We start from the raw sequence: 23,771 nt of genomic DNA on the forward strand, positions 1-23,771 counted from the left end.
TAAAAATTTCTTTGCAACACCAGAATCTCAGTGGTATTTCATAAAGAAATGCATGGATGTTTCCCTCTCTTTTTAGTTGAAATTAAGAGAAACTCTTGGAGCTTTTCCTCAATGTTGATCTGTATCCTAGCCAGTAGGAAGAGGGCTACGCTGTTTTCCATTGTGTATGTTACCATGAATTGACCTGAGGTCTTCGCAAATTCATTTACTATTTGAACGATCTTGCTGTCTCAAATGTATTTTTGGAAGAACAGAACTGCATAATTTTTTGTTTAACGCTGCACACAGAGTATAATCAGATAGTACATAAAACTGTGTCCTAAAGATTTCAGAATTTGTTCTGTAACAAGCTTCAGTAATAACAGAAGAAGCAGTGTTATTTTCATTTCCTGAGGTCTGTGCTAAGAGAGAAAAGAGTATGTATAGGTAAAATAAAAGATCATCATAGTGACCTTCATTTTTAGTGAAAGGATTTCAGTAATGTTGGATTTTTATAGAATTTAAGGAACTTTATCAAGTTATAAAAATTTTGGTTACTGTAGGTAACTTTTCTACACCTTATTTCCTCATTCAAAGACCAAAAATGTCTCCATTCCAATGAAGAGGTTCCTAAGTATATAGTTTTTTTTCATGTTGGCAGTCTGCTGATTTTGATAAAATATCACAAACATCAGGAAAGTGTGGGTCCCGTGATGTGTTTCTTTTGTTTTGAGGGCTTTTCCCCTTGTATCAGTATTACACATTCCACTCCCAAAGAGAAGACTGTGATTACAATGGGAAGCTACCGTGCACACAGGGGTTTTCTTAGAATTACGGTTTTTAGTTTTACAGGATTTAATACGAACGTCGAAAATATTTGAAGACCTTGCAATTTAAATCTGCTGCTTTAGCCCCGCCTCAGTTCAACTCTCCAGCTCCCCGGGGAGGGGGTGGAAGGGGGTGGTCTTTTCTTTCAGTCTTTTCTTTCAGCTACATTTTTATATACTTTAGTCACAGGCTTTCCCTTGTAACATCATGTTTATTCATGGGCTAGCTGAGTATCATTGATGTTCAGATGGAGCCTAGTTAAAATGAGATTAGGTATTTTGGATAGGTGGGAAAAAAAAAAAAAAGAAAACTGCTTTGTGATAAACTTGGATTTTTTTCTTTTTTTTTCCTTAGAAATTTAGAAAGAAAAATGGTGCTGTTACTCTGAGGCATATGAATGATTTTCAGTGTTAAGCACAGAACTTTCCAAGTTTTTCGAAGCGGGGTGGGGAGGAGTGGGGGGCGGGGGGTGGGTTAGTAGTGGTAAGGAAAGCTATTTTGAAAATGTTAAATGAAACCAAAAGTGAAGTTTTTTTTAAAAAATGAGAACTTCCAACCTCTCTTATTTTTCAAGATCTCTACATGGCCTCAGAAAACAAATTGCAGGACTCTTGTACCGATTTTATTTTCCTGAAGTCTTTTTTTTTTTTTTTTCCATTTTCTTACTATGGGAACTGTTTTTAATTAAAAATTGCTGCAAACTAACTATTCGTAGGAGGCCAAGAAGGAAAAAAAAAATCTCTCAACACGCATTCAACACAGATTCTTATCAGCCTAAAATCAATGCATACTTAAATCTCTCCCCTTTTGGTGTGTAAATTATGATATAGGATTTAAGCAGTATGCATTCTTTAAGCATTTAGCTTTTTGTTTGGGTTTCAGAAAGAAATTAATTTAAATTGTATGGAGATAGGGCTATAAATCTCCTTTTATTACATTTGTCCGCATTAACTCATTTTCATGTGGAACACAGAACACCCCCTTTCCGAGCAAGCAAACAAAACATAAAACAAACAATGCCAGATATTCTCAAGAACAAGATTCATAAACTTACTTATTTGGATTCAGTTGGTGGGTCTCAGGATATAATTGATCTGGAAAAACAATCTCTTTTTGAAGGTAGCAGAAAACGGGGCTTTAAAAACATTTTCAGCTAAGGTAGGTATTACATATACCTTCATGATTTCCTAAGCAGGCTATTTTCCTCTTTCCTTTTTCTTCTTCCTTCCTCTTTCTTTCTTCTCTTTCCTTCCTCCCTCCCTCCCTCTCTTCCTTTCTTTCTTTTTCTTTCCTTTTTTCTTATCAATCTGAGCTTCAGTTTTCTTTTTACATTTAAATTCTGGCTGCGTGCCTCTGAACACAGGCAACTATTAATGCTTGAGACAAACTTCAGCCATTCCTTCAAGAATTTTCCTACTTCAGACAATGACAGTATCAATGTCTGGAAATGCAGACTGTTAGGACATTTTCTGTGTTTAGAAGCTAACCATTTGGTAACCAAGGACAGAATACAAAACCAGCTGTTACAATGAAGCCCCCTGTGAGATGGTTGGATGGCCTCACTGACGCGATGGACATGAGTTTGAGCAAGCTCCAGGAGTTGGTGATGGACAGGGAGGCCTGGCATGCTGCAGTCCATGGGGTCACAAAGAGTCAGACATGACTGAGCGACTGAACTGAACTCTTGGGTTAATATACTGTGCCTTTGAATATTGAAAGATGCACACCTTTCTGAAAAGTGGTCATGATGATAGTAACTAATATCTATGGAGGGTTCCCTATCTGAGGGCCAAGGTGTTAGTATTTTCTGTAGGTCAACTCACGTCACCCTCATAATTACCACCTGAAATTGGTACTCCTAATCTCGGCAGCCTTACTGATGAGGAAACTAAGGGTTACATAAATTGTCTAAGGTCACACAGATGGTAGTTTAGTTTTAGAAGTTATCCTCTTAACCGCAGCACTTCTCTGAGACAAGAAATGCTAGTGAGGATTCTAATTTTGCCTGTGGAAATGTGTTAGTCGAATACCTACATTTTTTCCTTGGATAGGTTGACTTTGGCAGTGGCTGGAAAGTTGACCCCATCTACCTAAACTGGTTGGACTATTTGCCTCTCAAATGTCTGACTCATTTCAAAAGAGCCCATGTGAAATTCCAAAGGATGGAATCAGAGCTGGCGCATATATCCTGGTTATCAAAAAAGAGACTGCAATCACATCTATCTACTGAAGAATGGATAGTTTCAGTTTTCATTGAAGCGATCTTATCTGAAGAGTCACTGGAATTGTTGTGGAATACTATGTATAGTTATCTAAGAGTTTAATTTTTTTTCAACTTAAAATATTTAGGTTTCCATTCAGTGCTTGACTTGTCTCAGGCCTGCTCTGTGGGAGACGGTGGTTTAATTATTTTAAACATCAGTGGGATGAGTAGAAAGACTATCCCAACTTTGGTGGGATACAAGATTAGGAGAGTAAATTAGAATCTGGCTTGATGTTGGCTTCCTTTGCAGGTAACCAATTAAAAATCATAGGGAAAAGGAAGGCAAAGAGGGAAGAGCCCTTCCAACTTCTATTGGTTTCTCATTGTCCTAGTTTGATGCCAAGAGACAGTCTGTCCACATCGGGTTTCCTCGTGGGACACAAGGTTTCTTTCCTAAGCCTGCAGCCTCCTTTAGCTCCCTGTGAGGCTACTGTCTTTACAGTAAATGCCTGCCCATGACTAGCGATAAGATGGATCTCTTCCTGTGATGCACTCCCCAGCCCCAGATGCGTGTGTTCCTTTAACAAATAAGGAAGCTGAGGCTCAGAGAGGTGAAGACCAAGTCCATGCATGCACGTCTCCAGGAGCTGGAACTTCTGACTCCCCAAAGCCTGCTGGTGAAGGCTTCCTACTGCCCCATGGAACCCTGACAGCCACCCCTCACCCTCACTTCACTGATACTTTTTTTGTTCTTGTTGTTTAGTCACTGAGTCGTGTCTGACTCTTTGTGACCCCATGGACTGCAGCATGCCAGGCTTCCCCATCCTTCACTATCACCTGGAGCTTGCTCAAACTCATGTCCATCGAATCGGTGATGCCATCCAACCATCTCATCCTCTGTCGCCCCCTTCTCCTCCCGCCTTCAATCTTTCCCAGCATCAGGGTCTCTTCCAATGAGTCAGCTCTTCACGGGAGGTGGTCATGGTATTGGAGCTTCAGCGTCAGCATCAGTCTTTCCAATGAATATTCTGGTTCATTTCCTTTAGGATTGACTGGTTTGGTCTCCTTGCAGTCCAAGGGACTCTCAAAAGTCTTCTCCAGCACCACTATGAACCAATCTAGTTTGAAGTTTCAGCCTCCCAATTAAAAACAATGCTGAGCATTAAAGATGTGGTTGTTGTCCAGTCACTCAGTTGTGTCCAACTCTGCCACCCCACGGATTGCATCACAGCAGGCTTCCCTGTCCTTCACTATCTCTCAGAGTCTGTTCAAACTCATGTCCATTGGATCAATGATGCTATCCAACCATCTCATCCTCTGTTGTAGATCCCTCTGAAGAAGGGGAACCACCCCTGTTCTGGGGACACCACAGGTCCCTATGCTCTCTTTTGAATTTGAATGATCTCCTAACTATCCTCTCTGCTTCCTCTTCCTAATACATGATCTGTTTTCCCGTAAGCAGCCAGGGTGATATTTTTGAAGCAGAAATCAGGGCCCATCACTCTCCAGCTCCCCTCCCACTAGAATAAGCTTTAAAATCCATGCTTTTGCTTGAAGACTCTGTTGATCTGCTGCTTCCTGGTGGATGTTCAGCAAATTCCAGCCAAAAGAGACTTATTTGGATCCATTAACATGCTAAGCTTGCCTGTACCTCAACACCCTTGCACATAGCAGGAGAATGCATATACAGATTCCTTCTTGATAACACTTATAAGTATTGTTGTTGTTGAGTCACTCAGTCGTGTCTGACTCTTTGAGACCTCATGGACTGCAGCATGCCAGGCCTCCCTGTCCATCACCCACTCCCGGAGTTTACCCAAACTCATGTCCATCGAGTCGGTGATGCCATCCAACCATCTCTTCCTCTGCTGCCCCTTTTCCTCCTGCCTTCAATCTTTCCCAGCATCAGGGTCTTTTCCAATGAGTCGACTCTTCGCATCAGGTGGCCAAAGTACTGGAGCTTCAGCCTCAGTATCAGTCCTTTCAACGACTATTCAGGGTTGATTTCTTTCAGGATTGACTGCTTTGATCTCCTTGCTGTCCAAGGGACTTGCAAGAGTCTTCTCTTGTGAGTTCTTTCTTCACCACAGTTCGAAAGCATCAATTCTTGGCACTCAGCCTTCTTTATGGTCCAACTCTCACATCCATACAAGACTACTGGAAAAACCATAGCTTTGACAATATGGACCTTTCTAAGCAAAGTGATGTCTTTGCTTTTTAATATGCTGTCTAGGTTTGCCATAGCTTTTTCCCTAAGGAGCAAGCATCTTTTAATTTCATGGCTGTAGTCTACCATCTGCAGTGATTTTGGAGCCCAAGAAAATAAAGTCTGTCATTGCTTCCATTTTTTCCCATCTATTTGCCATGAAGTGATGGGACCAGATGCCATGATCTAGTTTTTTGAATGCTTGAGTATTGGGAAATCTAAATGAATTGGAATTTGTCATGGTGTTGGCCTGGTTTGCAGGTAATTGATTCAGTGTCCCAAAGAAAGTAATGACCATGAAGGATGAGATTCCTAGCACTTAGTAGGGCCTTTTCTGATCAACTCCTGTCACAGAGAGACTGCCTTAATCACCTCAGTTAAAATTACCCCTTGCCACACACACAACCTCACTCACTTTGTATCACATACCCTGATCACTTTTTATGAAAGAATTATAGCAAGCTGGTATTATCTTGCTTGTAGTTTATTTAAGTGTCTGCTTATCCTCAATAGAATGTATACCATGTGAGGACAAACGGCTCAGCCATCCGTTTTATAATTGTCTGCCCAATGCCTCATTACACATAGTTGATATGCAAAATTTATCTGTTGAATAAAGGAAATGATGTTGTGCTTTTGAACTGTGGTGCTGGAGAAGACTCTTGAGAATCCCTTGGATAGCAAAGAGATCAAACCAGTCAATCCAAAAGGAAGTCAACCCTGAATATTCATTGGAAGGACTGATGCTGAAGCTCCAATACTTTGGTCACCTGATGCAAAGAGCCAAATCTTTGGAAAAGACCCTGATGCTGGGAAAGATTGAAGGCAGGAGGAAAAGGGGACAAAAGAGGACGAGATGGTTGGATGGCATCACCGACTCAATGGATGTGAATTTGAGCAAGCTCTGGGAGATGGTGAAGGACAGGGAAGCCTGGCGGGCTGCAGTCCATGGGGTCACAAAGAGTCGGACACGACTGAGGGACTGGACAATGACAACAAGGACTTTCTACACTGACGTTAGATTCTTACCTTGAATCTTCCCAACGATCATCTGTAGCTCCAGTTGGAAAAGAATCTATGAACCTAATAGCTGGGTGAGAATTCACAGAATGTTCTGCTAGAGCAGCTGGAAAAAAAAAAGGAGCCTGAAAAGAATTTCTTCTGTGAAGGCAGGCAGTGCTGAGCTGAGAACTTTGCCCTCTGGGTGGTGTGAATCTGTTGGGAATCTCCGGACTTCTGATGAAAAACATTTATACTTTTCTCATTTGCTGTTTCTACCATTTCCTCTCCTTGGATCTACCGGAGGGCTCACAGCCATGAATTGTGATGTGAATTGTGATAATGCCTTGCATTTCCTGGAGCACTTTGTGTCTTGAGAAAGTGCTTTCAGGGCCCTGAATTAGCTTATTTCAAATGTTTAGAATAACGGAAAAACGGGAACATATTAGTCTATGTTTTGTGTGTGTTCAGTCGTGTCCGACTCTTTCTGACCCCATGGACTGTAGCCCGCCAGGCTCCTCTGTCCATGGGATTTTCTAGGCAAGAATCCTGGAGTGGGTTGCCATTTCCTCCTCTAGGAAGCTGACCCAGGGATTGAACCTGTGTCACTTGTGTTTCCTGCTTGGCAGGCAGATTCTTTACCACTCAGTCTAGCTAGGACTTGTGTGATGTGTTGGGTGTGTTTGCGTGCAACGTGGGCATGTATATGAGACAGAGTCAAAGAGAGAGGCAGAGACAAGATAGAGATACACTGACCCCAATCAGACTGTGTTTGTGTATGTACGAAACTTCTGGTTAGGAAACATACACAACTTTTTTGTTAGTGGTTTTTTTTCCCCCCCTTTTGGTGTGAAAAGAGTAGCATGCGTGGAATGTAAAGATCTGAACTGAAGAGTAGCTTATAATGAGATTTTGAGCCAAACCCTGGCTCTCCCTCTTGTTTGCTCTGTGGTCTTAGGGAGGTCATTTAACTGTCCTGAACTCTTGTTTTCTTAGCCTGAGTTTGAAGTTGGCAGGTGAATGGCTAACGTGTGTAAAAATGCCTGGTATACAGTAAGTGCTCAATAAGTGGGAACTGTGAGGATGACGGTGGGAAGGAGGATGGGGATGCTGGTGACGGTGCCCTGACTCTCTCTGCCATTTGCAAATAAAGTCATATAAGTCATGCCAAACTTTGATTTCCTCATGGTATTTCTACTTACTTTTATTTTATTAATGTATATTTGATTTACAGACTGTGTTAGTCTCAGGTATACACAAAGTGATTCAGTTATATCTGTATATCTATATCTATTCGTGCTCAGGCTCAGTCACTAAATCATGTCTGACTCTTTTGTTACCCCATGGACTCTAACCCCTCCACTGCCCCCCACCCCAAGACTCCTCTGTCCATGGGATTTCCCAGGCAAGAATACTGGAGTGACTTGTCATTTCCTTCTCCAGGAGACCTTCCCAACTTAGGGACTGAACCCATGTCTCCTGTGTTGGCGGGCAGGTTGTTTACCACTGAGCCACCTGGGAAGCATCTATACCTATCATCCATTTATCTATCTATCCTTTTTCATATCCTTTTCAAGTTAGAGCAAGATATTGAAAATAGTTCACTGTGAAAGTGAAGTGAAAGTGAAAGTCGCTCAGTCGTGTGTGTCCAACTCTTTGCGAACCCATGGTCTATACAGTCCATGGAATTCTCCAGGCCAGAATACTGCTCTTGTTCACTGTGATATATGGTAAATCTTTGTTGTTAATCTGTTTTATGTATAATGGTGTGTGTCTGTTAATCCCATACTCCTTCCCCTCCCCTGTCCCCTCTGGTGACCATAAAGATATCTTTAAAAATATGTCTTACGTGGCTTACATAAGCATATTTCAATTTGATAAATGAAACTTGCAGTGACATGTTGTAGGATTTGTGGGCTTGGGGTCCTTGTAACACGTAATAGTACCGTCAGCACGCTCTACCATCATTTACTAGTGAGAATTATCACAGTTTCTGGTGGCCACGGTTTCCCTCAACGTCTGAGTTATAAGTATCTCTTAGACATGCCAAGGGCTTCCCTGGTGGCTCAGAGGGTAAAGCGTCTGCTGCAGTGCAGGAGACCCGGGTTCCACATACCAAGTGTCAAGATTAAGAAATGACCCGTGCCTGGGACACCCATGCACTCCATTCTGTTGGGAGACCGTCTGTGTTCAGGGTTTGCTCTAGCTAAGAACTCAGGGGGGACAACAGGACACTGGAGTATTCCCCTTCAGCAGGCCCCTGCAGGGCCATCTCAGCAGGGCCCTCAGGGTGGGCTGGACAGCACTCACCTGCTGGCCTTGACTGGTGTTGTCTAATGAGGCTCACTTTCTCCAAATGCAGCCTGGCCCAGACTTCTGCGAGGGAGCTGTGTCAGGCCCCGGGTGAAGCCTACAGCCCCACCTGTGTGTCTGGACGGTAACAACATGGCCAGCTGATCCCTGGGACACCGTACGACTTCCTCCTTAGCACGGGGCGATGTACACGGGTGGAAATGGCGATGCTGTAAACAGTATCTAAAAGATACCACGTCTGGTATCTTTCTGGCCAGAGAGGTCATGGTGATGGGAAATAAAGCTGCCCACCTCCGCTTTCCTTGTGTGCGTGACCACACGTTGTCATGTGCCGATTTGTCTCATCAATTTCAGTGTCCAATCTCCCTGACTTTCCCTACTGAATTCCTTAACATACGCATACCTTCCTACACTTCATTTCACTGGCTAGGTTGCCTGTGATTTTTATGTGGAATTACACAAGAATAATCATTTGTAATCAACTTTCAAGAGAAATAGCTTGCATAGCTCGAACATTAGTGAGTGGAACTGGCTCAGTTGTGTCCAACCCTTTGCCACCCTATGAACTGTAGCCCGCCAAGCTCCTCTGTCTATGGGAATCTCCAGGCAAGAATCCTGGAGTCGGTAGCCATTCCCTTCTCCAAGGGATCTTCCTGACCCAGGGATCAAACCCGGGTCCTCCCTGCATTGCAGGCAAATTCTTAACCATCTGAGCCCACCAGGGAAGCCCAGCTCAAACTTATATTGTTTTGAATTTTAATTTTATATATATGAAATAAAATGTAATTTGAATTTATATTTGTTTTACATTTTTTATAAATAGATCTTCAATTTTTTATTCCAATTTCTATTGGCTATCTATTGACCTTATTTATTGGGGGTAAGGGCAAATTTTTATTTTATTTTTGTTTTATTTTTGGCTGTACCACGCAGCATGCGGGATCTTTGTTCCCACACCAGGGATCTAACTCCTGCAACAGAAAAGTGGATGCTTAACCACTGAGCTTCTCTTTAGGGAAGTCCCTATATGTTATTTTTTCTAAGAGAGTAGTGCTTGTTAAACTTTACTTCCAAATTTGGGTCATTTCTTAGGACTCATTAGCATTTGATCTTGAGACTCAAAATCTGTGTAGATAAGCAAAAGTTAAACTAATAAACAAGGCTAACTATTTGGCAGTACACACACACACACACACACACACACACACACAACTCTATGCCTTATAACACTGGCCATGATTATCCTACAGTGGGCTGACACTTCTGCTTCAAATTAAACTAAGCAGTTGGTGCACATCACCGCCTTTAAAAGCTTCTTAAACAGAACAGTAGATGGAGACTATGACTTCTCAGTTGGCTGAATCCCAGAATTTCAGGGCTGGAATTAGATCCAAGTGATCATCTAGACCGAATGTCTGATTGTGGAGACTGTGGATTTTCTGAAACCAGACACAGGATGTGCTTACCTGAACTACGATGTGCTGAGGATTCAGAAGTGGTCTCAGTTTTCTAAAGCCTGACACCGGCTGCCCAGGTACCGCTCAGGAAGCGGCCGTGTCAAACACTCCGGCTGACCACTAAGTTGCACTTCGACACTATAAACACTTCTGCTTTTCAAATCCCTTTCTTCTTTTCCAGTTTTCCAATTTGTCCCAAAGCATGATGCTATGGATGTTGATAGACACATGACTAAGCTTTTTTGCTTTGAAATTAAAGACTGTCTTCCTCGCCAATTTATTCAAAGTTGAATATGTTTTAAGATATAGATCTACTTTTTCTGATTTTAAGAACTTGATGCGTGAGGAACGGAAGATCTGTAAAGTGTAACAATGTACAAAGAGGTAGATAAAAATTGTCTTTAGTTCTACCATGCAAAAATTGCTGTTAACATTTTAGCATATCAATCTAGTGCAGACACATATATACATCAGTCTTTATATGCTTAGGGACATACCGAGCCCCTTTTTGAATTCAGCTCTTTTGATTAAAATTATGAGTGTTTCACTGTGTTCTTAAATCTTAAAATATGATTTTGAGTTGTCTGAATTATTTACACAAAAGTTTCTGTTCTTAAAATGAACATGAAGACATATTTAAAAAATTTTCTGGCTTCTTTGCACTTTGACTTGAACTCAAGGAAATAGTATTCTTAATAATCAATCTTGTCCCTAGTAAGATGGAGGGCTTCTGATATAAGGAAGTTAGCCATGATGACTATGGTGATTACCACTATGATTTAGTACTAGTTAGAAAGCTTGCACCCAGGGCTCCCTGTCTCCTTTTAAGAAAGCTTTTCCCTCTTAGCTTGAGAGCAGATCCTTTTCCCCATATTTTTCTTTCTCTTGTATTGAGTCCAAAGGCAGTCAGCACAACCTTGTACAATGTCTGTAAATCAAAAGATTTTTGCAAAATTCCTACTGGGAAGAGGGAGGTTGAATTCATGTTAAGAGCTAGTGCTGATCTAGAACCAGCAGTTTGGCATACAGCCAGTTAATTTACGATACCGTTTGAAGGACAAATGTTCAAGGAGAAAAGTGATATTTCATAAAGTGGGCTATGTTATGAGATGTATGTAATGTTACCTTATTTTCCTCACTGGATCGAAGAGATCCTTGGGGTCAGGTATGACCTTGTTCGTGTTTTATCCATCTTGGCAATTGACAGATTTGGTGACCAGTAGCAGTCATTTTTTAAAGGCAGATTTCACAGTGGTCATCGTTTTGTAACTAGGTTCTGAGTTATCACTGTTTTTATGTGGGTGGTATGCATTTTACGGGCTTCCCAGGTGGCTCAGATGATAGAGAATCTGCCTGCAGTGCAGGAGACCTGGGTTTGATCCCTGGTTTGGGACGATCCCCTGGAGAAGGAAATGCCTACCCACTCCAGAATTCATGCCTGGAGAATTCCATGGACAGAGGAGCCTGGCGGGCTATAGTCCACAGGGTCACAAAGAATCGGACACGACTGAGCAACTAATATACCTGCATTTTATTGATAAGCTTCACAGGCATATTCTCTAGGACAGAGCAGTCACGGCCTGCCACGAGACTGTGTCCCCCCCCACAGCATGAACACTGAATGATTCACTTCTGGAGTCCAACAAACTTGTTTCCCTCCTTGCTGTCTGTGTGACCTTGAATGAGTTCATCCACCCCTCTGTGCTCATGGGTAAGGCGGGATGGTGATAGAATCTACATTGTTGGGTTTTTATGAGACTCGGGTGAGCTAACTCTTATATGGTGACGGCATCATGCCTGTGGTCTCTTGGTATTTATCACCACGATGATGCTGACTTGTTTGCTGGGTACTGAAGTCTTCCAAATGTGGTATTACTGGTCTGGAGGTGAAGAGGGCAGCGTGCCTGACCTGAAAGGGCTGAGTGAGGCCACAGTAAGGATTTGCGGGGCATGAGGACCGTGGGAGGGATAAATGGGAATTTGCCAACTTGAGAATAGTGGTGAGAAGGCTGCTTTTGGCTGAAAGAAAGGCACAGACATAGAAAGCAAGTCTCCAAAGGCGATGGTCTATTTGAGGAAGGGTGGGGATCTGAGCATGGCAGGGCTTAAGGTCTAGGGTATATGTGCGGCGTTCAGTCGCTCAGTCATGTCTGACTCTTTGTGACCCTGTGGATTGCAGCACGCCAGGCTCCTCTGTCCATGGAATTTTACGGACAGGAATACTGGAGCAGATTGCCATTTCCTTCTGCAGAGGATCTCCCTGACCCAGGGATCAGATGTGCGTCTCTGGTAGGCAGATTCTTTACCACTCTTGCCTCCTGGGAAGTCCTAGGGTGTACGTGTGAGTGTAGCGTGCGGTTGGGCTATGGTAGGAAATGGATCTGGACAGGAAGTGAAGGCCGACTGTGGAGCTTTGTTTTGTCCAGTGAGGCCACTGGTCTCTGTCCTTTGGAGACTGTCTATTGGACTTCAGCATGGTGATACGAGCAGGACCCCGGCATGATCATTTAATTTCTCAGTGCTTTGGTTTCCTCATCTGGAAAAGGACGCAAGAGTAGTCCTCCCCTGATAGGTTTTGTTTTAGGGAATCTCATGGGATGAGGGCTTTAAGCTTTTAGACCAGCTGGTGCATCACATCACTACCATGTAGGAAGGACTCCACCAACCCTGGCTTCTACCGTCAGGCAAAGGGAACTGGTCAGAGGTGCTTCTCGGCCTGGGCAGTGAAACTGTGCGCTGTGCCTTTCAGCAGGACCGCTCTGGCTACTTTGTGCAGGGTGGACTGGTGGTCTGGCTGGGAGCGTATTTGTCCGCTGAGGGGCGTGGATCAGTGGATGGGGAGAGATGATATACACTTACTGGCCGGCTGAGCTATTTTTAGCCTAGTGTGTCTGAAGGAAAGGATAGATTCTCATGGCATTTTTTAAGATGCAAAATTACCGTAAGCCAAGGTTATGTAACTTGCCCAGGGACACTTGATTGTCCGGCAGTGAGGCTGTGGTGGGTCTACTAAACTTTCAGCAGCTGGTGGGCCCCCAAGGTCGCCAACCCTGGTTTTTCCTCCTGCCTTGACAGAATTGGAAAATCGGAAGTGATGAGCTGTGGCCCCTGGGAAAGGCACCACCCCCCGCACACACACACACCTTACCTGGCAGCCAGCTTGGCACCAGGACCCCAGAGGGAGGCGGCAGGGAGTCCAGTGAAGAGGCTGCCTGGGGAGAGAGAAGGTGGAGAAGGTTGAAATCCTTCCCCCCGACGCCCCAACCCCGCCACCCTCCAAGGCCATGTCATATGAGTCTCTGAGCCTCAGTTTCCTTGAAGGAGGATGGGCAGAGCCAGAGGTCAGCATCAGAGGAACATCTTGGAACCTCGGTGAGATGGAGGAGGGACATGGCCAGGACCAGGTGGTCTCGGGAGAAGGGGTGGAGGCCCTGCCCTTCCCTACCTGGCACTTCATGTCACAGAGGGCCAAAGATATTTGTTTGTTTTCAGAATTTTTTTTTTTTTTTAGCCTCTTCTCACATTGTCTTCCTCCCTAAACTTGAGCCTGTGACCTCAGATGAATCTTCCCCTTTCCGGAGCCTGTTTCCTGTCCTGACAGTCCTAGATTCCAGGAGATATGAATCTCAAGGCATCCTTTCCCCACTGTTCTTGCTCGGATTCCCATTAGGTGGACTCTTGGCTTCCGTGTTTAAGCTCCCTCGTGAAACCTACAAGGGAGCTGAATCGCGTGTTGCTGACGCTTCCCACGGAACCTCCCACCCCCTGCTCCCCGCCTCCCTCACTGCGGGGAGCTTGCAGAGTCACCGCAAGACTTTTCTTGCTTTTCTGCACACATTTGCTGGAGCTCCAGCTCCACTCTGCCCTCTTCACCCCCTGGGCACCATTGTCTTAAAACCTGCGGTCCCGGGATTGTTTTTTCTGGTCATCATAAAAGAACCTCAAAATGCAAATGCAGGATGTCCCCGAATTACCGAGTTCACTGGGGCTCTCAGCACCTGTTAGTTTTTTGGTGTCTTTTTTTTTTTTTTTTTAAAGAAAGGTTAAAATTCATCTGAATCAAGACTGGAAAATAAAGCTTGAGGTGTTAGGTTATTCCGAAAGACTGTTAACGCCTGTTGGCTAAGTGCATTAAGCTGCTTTGAAATGAGTACTTGTGTGTACTATTTTAAAAATCGCTTGCTATGAGGGTGATTTAAACCTATTTTTTTCCGGACTCAAAACTTCACATTTGTCTGTTGAAAAAAATACTGTGCTTGAAACAAATAAACATTAAAGTATAGTTTATTATATTTCCAGGCGTTCTTCTGAAGGGAAAATATGTCAAGACATTTATAGTCAGACACTGAAAACTCCGCCTTAATTTGCTCCATTGTGTTTCCAGGGAGCCCAGCCATATATAATATCATCAGGCCTCCCAAGGCCTCCTTGAAGGGCCACCAGATACTCCTGGTACAATAGGAGATTGGGGGAGCTGGGGAGAGAAGGCTGGGGAATGGTTTCCAGTCCTAATTCTATAGTTCCTGTGATTTTTTTTTTTAACAGGGTCAGGGGAAAACGAGAGAAGAAAGGACTCTGCTGTTACTTTTAGTTTTGCTTTGATTTTAAAACTGTTTGGGCTTCCCTAGTGGCTCAGCCGGTGAAGAAACTGTCTGCAATGTGGGAGACCTGGGTTCTGTCCCTAGGTTGGGAAGATCCCCTGGAGAAGGGAACGCTACCCACTCCAGTATTCTGGCCTGGAGAATTCCATGGACTGTGTAGTCCCTGGAGTGGCAAAGAGTTGGACGCAGTTTCACTTTTAAAACCATTTAAAAAGGAGCGTTCATGATACCCTGAGTGTGTAGGATGGGACTGCATTAGCTCATTCATCCCTCAATCACCTATTGAGTTATTATGGGCTCGGTGGCAGAGGTCTACCAGAAAGCCCTGCCCTCAGGATGCACACAGCCTAGTGGGGAAGCCAGTCAGCTGAATGTCTACTTAGGACGGGCAAGTCTGGGCTGTTGAGAGCAGCGAGGAGGAAGTTATCCTAGCAGGGACTGAGGTGCTGAGACACACACGGCCATTCACACTCCAAGTTGCTCACGTTACAGTGTCAATGGTGACCTCAGTATTCATATTTTTTGTTGTTGTTTGGAGGTAAGTGTGGATTTGTGAAACCATCACTATCATCTATTCCATAAGCATATCTTTTATTGTTGTTATGTTAGTCACTGAGTTGTGGTAAACTCTTTGTGACCCCCATGGTCTATCCATGGAATTCTCTAGGCAGGAATACTGGAGAGGGTTGCCATGAGCATATTTACCACCTCCAAAAGTTTCCTCTTTATTATTATTTTCTTTTTGTGATAAGAACACTTAAGGTCTTAATATTTATGTTTTAATCTAGGGCACTGCTAACTTTTAGACGACACCCTGTATCCGATGATCTTTAGAAGAGCTAAGCTGGTTTGTTGTTGTTTAGTCGCTAAGTCGTGTCCGTCTCTTTGCGACCCCATGGACTGCAGCATGCCAGTCTTCCCTGTCCTTCAGCATCTCCTGGAGTTGGTGTCCATTGAGCATGTCCATTGAGTTGGTGATGCTAACTAAGCTGCTTAAACATCCCCAGACAGGGAGATCAATCGTGCAGCATTCATGCCCTTGTGATGGCTGCAACCAGGTCCTTTAATCTGCTATAACCTAGACCTTGGGTGAGGAAGAAAGAAAAGGGGACTCCTCTGAGACTACTTAAAAGTCAAGATGTGCAAAAATAATCCTTTGGGGGGCCCTCGGCCATGAGAAATTGTGTGTAGGGTAGAAAATTTCATCCTTATCAAGGAGTTCACCGTATTAATGTTTATAATTTTTTCTCATTTAATGAATCTTAATTAAGTAAAAATCCCCCTCCTCCCACTATGAGCTAGACAATATTAAGAGACATTTAGGAAGAAAACAGATCACAGAAAGCCTTGAGTGATTAGGAATTCATAAAACTAAAGGCAGGGAGCTGGGTGAGAGAAAAGCAGTATCTCAAAAACTCAAGATCGGGAACAATGATGATCACAACGCGTGTTTACTGAGCGTCTCTGCCTGTCAGCCTCCCAGCTGAGTGCTTCAACCTTACTGCCTCAATTCAGCTGCATAGCAATGCAGTCAGTAGGGTCATTACCCCCATTTTCCAGATGAGGGAACTGAGCCTGAGAGGGGCTTTGTGATTAGCCCAGGGTTTCACAGAGGCAAGAGTCACACTGCGGCTTGATCCTGGGTGCACCGAAGTCCAGAGCTGATCTTCACCCTCAATTCTAACTCTGCAGATGGTGCCCCACTTTACAAGTAGGAAAACTGAGGCCCAGGGAAGTTCAAGCAAGTTTCAGGTCGTAAGATGCGGCACAACTAAAACCTTATCATTGGTGATGACTTTGTCTGATTCTTCAGTGAGAACCAGTGTATGTACAAAGAGAATCTACCATGAGTTCACATAACCCTGGCCTTCTTGAGGTCAGGAACCATGCATGGCTTATCGTTGTATCAGCAGCATGAAACTCAGGGCCCTGTGCAGGAGTGATGCTAGAGACCTTTCTTGACTGGATAAAGGCTATGAGAAAAGAAGCAGGCCCAGAAGTTTAAACACGGCTGTTAAAAACTAGGGGCTTCCCTGGTGGTTCAGATGGTAAAGAATCTGCCTGCGATGTGGGAGACCTGGGTTTGATCCCTGGATCGGGAAGATCCCCTGGAGAAGGGAAAGGCTACCACTCCAGCATTCTTGCCTGGAGAATTTCATGGACAGAGGACCCCGATGGGCTGCATCCATGGGGTCACAAAGAGTTGGACATGACTGAGCAACTAACACTTTCACTTTTTATTAATAACTGAGCTCCACACAGCGAGCACAAGGCCTGTCCTTCTCGGCCTGGCGGCCTATAGGTTATGCTTACGTGAATTATTTAAAACGTCTTCTCACTGGGTAAGCCTTTTTTGTGCAAAAGGAAAACTTTCTGGTCTTTCTGGCAGACACTTGCCCCTAAGGGCTTGGCAAAGTGTTTGGAATTTCAGACCCTCCTCCTATTTCCCTGGCAGGTTGCCTTTTCTGCAGTATGGAAATTGCCCAGATGTACAAATAAGACTATTTCTTAAAAAAAATTTAGTCACCTCGTGTCTAACATAGGACCTAAAATCTGATGGATACTCATGATACATCAACTGAACACATAAAGAATTTTTTTTTTAATTTGTAATCACTTTATTTTTTTCTTTCTTTTTTTATTTTTAAAATTATGAATGTATGATAACACACTTACAGGAGACTTGGAAAATACAGAACAAGGTTACATATAGTTGCACTATATAGTACAATTATTTTTTTAAGTAGATACATTAAGATTTTTAATTGGAGTTTCAATATCAAAAACAAAAATTCATAGGAGGAATATACAAAAAAGTAGAAGGATATACTGAAAATCACCGTGAACCAATTCAACAGAGTTAAGATTAACACAGCAGGTTTTCACACAACAGCAGGTTCTATTCCATTCAAGTTCCCATAGACTATAAACCAGGAGACACTGAAACATATCCAGTAATATAAAACAAGGTACAAAAACTTCATGGTCTAAAGGTATTGAAATCATACTGTAGAATTAGAATTTTAAAGGTAGTGCTAAAATGGTCTACTGTTATTAGAATATAATGAATACAGTAGAAAGTTTCAGCGCGTATCGTGGAAAAGGTTGGATTTGAACTGGTCTCATAAGGGGTTCTAGGATGTGGCTGTGTTGAGGAAGAAAAAGGGTATTCCAGTTGCAGGGAACAGAGGCCTGAGGTGTGGGTCTGGGGCACGGGTGGGATGTGGTCGGCTGCGCTCTGCTTGGGGAAGTCTCTGCAGGTGTACCGAGAGTTGCCTATGTTTTTTAAAGATTTATTTATTTGTTGTTTTTGGCTGCACTGGGTCTCATGGCTGCACTCGTGGGCCTTCCCTAGTTGTGGCGAGCGGGGGCTCCTGTTCACCGTGGTACTCGGGCCCCTCGGGGTGGCCTCTCTTGTTGTGGAGCTCAGGAGTGTGTGTGTGTGGGCCTCAGTAGTTGTGGCACACAGTTTAGTTGTCCCAAAGCACGTGGGATCTTCCCGGACCAGGGATTGAACCCCGGCCCCCTGACTTGGCAGGCAGATTCTTTACTACTGGACCACCAGGGAAGCCTGAGAATTGCCTCCTTAAAAGAGGCACCATTCTATTCTCACTGTGTTCCTTGCTTGGGCCCCATGCCCACAGAATACAGTCATTTTAATGGTATTTTGAAAACATCACTCAGGTTGCTGAATGCAGAATGATTTGGGAGGATTTAATAGCAGGTGCAAGAAGACAAGTTAGAGAAGGCTATTGCAGGTTTTTGGGTAAATAATAATAACGAATTGGATCACCTTGAAGCCCATAAAGGGGTCAGATGAATGTGGAGGGACAATGGTTGGCGATGCATTGCCGATGGAAGGCATTAGGTAGGGGAGGTCTTGAGCCTAACTCTGAGGTCCCAGGAATAAGAGGAGGAACCCTTTCCAGATGTTATCTCTACTCATTCTTGCCAATAGCGCACATCTGTGTCTTCCAGCCCCAGATTGTGCGGTTCAATGGTGTTCACCATCTCTGCTTTCCAGAATCCATGGGAAATAGCAGTTAACAGCGTCTGCCGTGTCCATCAATTTTGTTGAATTCTTCCGTAGCCTTCTCTGCCTCCCCTGAGGTGTGTGTTTCTCAAGCCCCTTCTCTTTGCCTACTTTCGATGAGCTTCTAATTTCATAGCATCTTCATCACTTATCAGTTTGCTCAACATTCTTTTTTTTTTTTTTTTAAGAAGGATTGATTAAGAGTTTCTTTTCGTCCCTATTTCTGAGTCTCATTATTTCCCTGTTTCTTCTTGGTTATTAGTGGCCCTGTTTTCTCTCAAGTGCCTCTTATCTTTGAAAAGCCCTTGTGATTCTCTTAAGCCCATTTGCCATTTTGCCAGCCTGTCTTCCTTTTCCCCATCAACCTTAATTACGGTGTTATGGTTTTCTTTCATCCCCTCTTCCCTTCACCAGGTACAACTGTAGAAACTTGACTGCCCTAAGTTTGCTAAGCTGTGTTTGACTCAACACGAAAGCTCAGTAAATATTAGTTAGGCTTTCATGAAACCATTTATAATGCTTCCGGTATGCACTCTCTTTTATATTTCTATAGGGCTTCCCTGTGGCTCAGTGGTAAAGAATCCGCCTGCCAGGCAGGAGACATGGGTTCAATCCCTGGGTCAGGGAGATCCCCTGGAGAAGGAAATGGCAACCACTCCAGTGTTCTTGCCTGGAGAATCCCATGGGCAGAGGAGCCTGGTGGGCTACAGTCCGTGGAGTCGCAAAAGAGTTGGACACAACTTAGCAACTAAACAACAACACAGCCTGAATCCAGACTTTCCCTGGGTAAACTCACAAAATAATTTATTTCTCTATGAGTCAATAGCAGTGAGGTGGATTTTGACCCATGCCTATGTGAATACCTCAAAAGTATTGAGTATCCATCATGAATGTTCCGTCAGTTCTTATGTATGTATTTAATTTTTAAATTAGTTGCTAGATGACTTTGACTTTTTCGCATAATGATTATAGGTCTCAGTTTCTATACCTGTTAAGTGGCAATAATCAAAGAATCAAAAAAAATTTAGGGTCATTTACAGAGTATGCATTTATTCCACATACGGGAACTATAACTAGGTTTCAAAGATGCAAAAATGGTTAAGCCTAGGAATGAGAATGAAAATGGGATGTTTGTTGGAACGACCCCTTGAATGTCCAGTTGAAAGTCAAAGAATTGTTTGCCCTGAATTGGAACTGTCCCCTAAAGCAAGGTCATTTCTTTAAACTACATCTGGCCTGTCTCTCTTCGGGTTGATGTTAAAGGTAAAATGAGGTAACATTTGAAAATGTTTTCAATAAACAGAATTACTTTATTCATTCCACACTGGGAAATTATCATTAAAATCAGTGGTTAGAAGATTTATACAACGGATGGGGCATTTGGTGAGTGAAAGGAGATTTTCGAGGATCAATGCAAATAGTTATTTCTGGAAATAGCCTGTTGTTTGCTGATTACTGCTGGTTGGCATCCGTTTAATGCTTTTTCCCTTAAAGTAGCTAGAGATTTGTGATGGAATTACCTATGCAAATTGAATACTTCAAAAAAACCCTTTGCAAACCTGTATGTTATATTTATAAACTTTACATTGTACTAAAGTCAGCAAATGTCACAGAATTAAAATCAGTAAATGCAAAAGTGAAGGTTTCCATAGCAACAGTAACTAACCCACATTGCATGTAAAATAGAATGTACATTAGGATTTACATTTAATCATCTATTAGTAAAGAAAAATACTATACAGAGCAGGTGCAATATGGTTACATTCAGGTGACCCTAGCAGCTCTTTATCTTTTCAACTTCAGGCTTTAGCTAGTGTAGCTCTCTTGTATCTACCTAATTTTGACTCCTTCAAGGAAAATGAGGTATGGAAAATTAGAGGTGGTGTCAGGGCAGAGGTATGCACCCTAGATTTAAATGTAGCAGAACAGCATCCTTGCATAAATTATCAATCAACTCGGTAGGTGTTTCAGAGAAAGAAATAGATCTCAAATACTAAATGTTTATGAAGTGGTTGCAGGAAGCATACTTAAGAATTTCTGTCTCCATAGTCAGTTTACCCAAATGTTGAGTGACTCTAAAGCACAGTCATGCAAGGTGATTTTGTGGCTTTGAACTGGTTGTGGAAAGGCCTGTTAGGAGGGTGGCAGGACTGCAGCAAAGATGTGGATCTTAGCCCCCGCCCACTACTTCTGTGCATCTGGCCTCCCTCACTGAACTGTGTAGTCCTCCTATAATGCAACCGTTATCTACCACTAAGGGTTCTCAGTGTCTCAAACTGGAACGAGAGGAGGAGGATGTGAGGTGTTTCAGGGACTTGTATGTATGGATGTGAGAGCTGAACCTTAAAGAAGGCTGAGCACTAAAGAATTGATGCTTTTGAAAATTGTGGTGCTGGAGAAGACTCTTGAGAGTCCCTTGGACAGCAAGGCGCTCAAACCAGTCCATCCTAAAAGAAATCAGTCCTGAATGTTCATTGGAAGGACTGAGGCTGAAACTGAAGCTCCAATATTTTGGCCACCTGATGTGAGGAGCTGACTCATTGGAAAAGACCCTGTTGCTGGGAAAGATGGAAGGAGGAGAAGGGAGTGGCAAAGAATGAGATGGTTACGTAGCATCACCAACTCATTGGACGTGAGTTTAGCTCAGGGAGAAAGTGAAGGACAGGGAAGCCTGGCCTGCTGCAATTCATGGGGTCACAAAGAGTCGGACAGGACTTAGGGACAGCACACAGCAAAGAGCTCTTTATGTGTATGGGGGCATGGCTACAGTGTGAGCTGCTTTCTTGAGGAAGCATCACTCCAAAAGCTACACTCTGCCTTTGACTGTGTTCCCTGGAGATGGCCTGTTCTGGGCTGTGGGCTTACACGGCAGGATGTCTCCCCTCTCTGAGGCCTCCCTGGTCCTTATGGTGGCGAGCTCTGAGTCACCACCAAGAACACAGGCCTCCTCCGTCTCAGTCTAGATTAGGAGCTGGCTCTAGATGGAGACACTTATTGAACAAAATTTCCTTTTATAAAATTCGAAGAGATATTGGTACTGACTTAACATCTGATTCACTCTAAAATGCAGTCAGTTTTCAAAAATAACTTAAAGTAAAATGAATCATAAGATTTTCCTCCATAAACTTGCACAGTCTTTAGTATTTCTTAGCTTTGATTTCTAATTCTTTGATATGGTAGATCTGGAGGAGGGCACAGAATCTGCTTTTTATCAAGTAACCATGGTAATTTCTAAAAACTTCTTTTAAAATCAGTCCATTAATTTTGTAAAGCATAAGGTGTTAAAATGAGATTATCTGGCTAGAAAGTCAGAATTTTGCCACCAGCCCGGAAACCCTGACTTCAGGCACAACCCTTTTCCTTGCATAGTGTTAATAGACATTTTTGCTTTCAGTGTTCTGGTGTTTCCCCTATCATTTCCAGTGGGTATTTTCAAATGGGTCTGCCTCACTTTCCAGTGAATACCTGTTGGGTATCTTGTGGGCACATTTTCGGGGCCATCAGATGAGTCCTGGCTTCGTTCTGCTTCTCCTTATCCTGATTCTGAAAACACAAATGTCCTGAGGCCGCCCGTGGTCTATTCTATCTGCCTGTGTCTTGGAGTTCATATCACCTTTTCTTATCATGTAGAATTTTTATTATATGCTTATTGAAAAAGCTCTTTCAGACTTTGCCTTGTTAATCCAACCTCACTCGTGCGTACATAAGCAGGAATATAAATGAAATACATTGGTTAGGTGTTCCTAAGACTGTTCATATTTGGAGTCTGGCATTTTGTTCTTTGACTCACAGCTGTCCATGGGTTTCCATGTTGTGTCGTCTCTGAGCCATCAGGAACGTTGGTGAGGCAGCGCACTTCAAGATAACCCGTTTAAAAAAAAGCCATTGGTGCTGAGCTCTGAGCAGACTTTGCAGTACATTGTTGTTATTGTTTAGTCACTAACTCTTGTCTGATTCTTTGCAACCCCACGGACTGCAGCATACCAGGGCTCCCTGTCCATCACCATCTCCCGGAGCTTGCTTAAACGCATGTGCATTGAGTCGGTGATGCCATCCACCTGTCTCATCCTCTGTCACCTCCTTTCTCCTCCTGCCCTTGGTCTTTCCCAGCATCAAGTCTTTCCCAGTGAGTTGGCTCTTCCCATCAAGTGGCCAAAGTATTGGAGCTTCAGCTTCAGCATCAGACCTTCCAGTGACACAGAGCTTGCCTAATTTTGAATTCAGTGTTCAGAAACGTAGCTCACCTTACTGGATGCACAATCTCTCCGATTCTGATGTTGAACCATTTGCTTCTGAGAGGTTCAAAAGTGATCCTTTTTGTCTTTCATTTTCTCCCAAGTCATTCACACCCAATCTGAAAATCCTGATGCTTCTGTTTTTGATATTGGCACATGTACAATGACAGTGATGGCTTGACAGAAATGATAAATTAAAATCTTATTCTAAAACACGCATTGAGACTTCAGAGCCCAGGGCCATTGATACTGGAAAGAAGTGAGCACCTTAGAATTAATGTAATTATATACAGAGATAGAAATATTTGGGATTTTACTGCAAGCATTATTTTGCAACCTGCTTGTTCAGCTTAAAATATATTCTAAACATTTTTTCATTAAATAGGATATAAAATTAGACTTTGAGACCTTCATATTTTCCAACCTATGCTTTACCATGATACATAACCAAAGTGCTTTTGGTCTTGTTATTTAATTTTGTTGTGTTTTCCATGGTATTTGGAAATTTGGTATTGCCTGACTCTGTCTGGTTTGTGTGGGGAGTTGGAGATATTTTTAAATGATGCTATCATTGTTCGTAAGACTCAAAAAACATAAATTAAAAAAAAAACATAAATAACCCAAATTCTGTGAACTGGTGGTAAACGAAATGTGATATATTCATACAATGGAATATTTTGAAGCCATAAAAAGGAATAGAATCTAATAAATCTAATATATACTGTGGCAAGGATGAACCTCAAAAATATTATGCTGAATAAGTCTGTCACCAAAGACCATGCATTATATGATTATGTGTGTGGAATGGGGTGGGAACAGGAGTCCCTGCCATGGGCAGAAGGGAAGTAAGCTGGAAACGGTTATGAGGGTGAATGTCCAACTTGGTAAATATACTAAAAACGAAAACATGTGCACTT

The 23,771-nt window shown here is 43.0% G+C and overlaps 1 protein-coding gene and 1 long non-coding RNA gene across 11 annotated transcripts in view; one reads left to right on the forward strand and one right to left on the reverse strand.

Moving 5' to 3' along the window:
* The window catches only part of LDB2 (LIM domain binding 2), a 437,269-nt gene that overhangs the window by 4,133 nt on the left and 409,365 nt on the right, over positions 1-23,771 (forward strand). The window lies entirely within an intron of this gene.
* Positions 12,344-13,570, reverse strand: LOC122696312. Of its 2 annotated transcripts, none has more exons than XR_006341732.1 (3): positions 13,431-13,570; positions 13,134-13,197; positions 12,344-12,521 (listed from the first exon to the last, which is right to left on the reverse strand). It is a non-coding gene; the product is annotated as an uncharacterized LOC122696312 (long non-coding RNA). The 2 variants fall into 2 exon arrangements; XR_006341733.1 differs by lacking the exon at positions 12,344-12,521 and adding an exon at positions 12,990-13,052.

This window comes from Cervus elaphus, chromosome 6 (assembly GCF_910594005.1).
Source record: "Cervus elaphus chromosome 6, mCerEla1.1, whole genome shotgun sequence".
Taxonomy (NCBI): domain Eukaryota; kingdom Metazoa; phylum Chordata; class Mammalia; order Artiodactyla; family Cervidae; genus Cervus; species Cervus elaphus.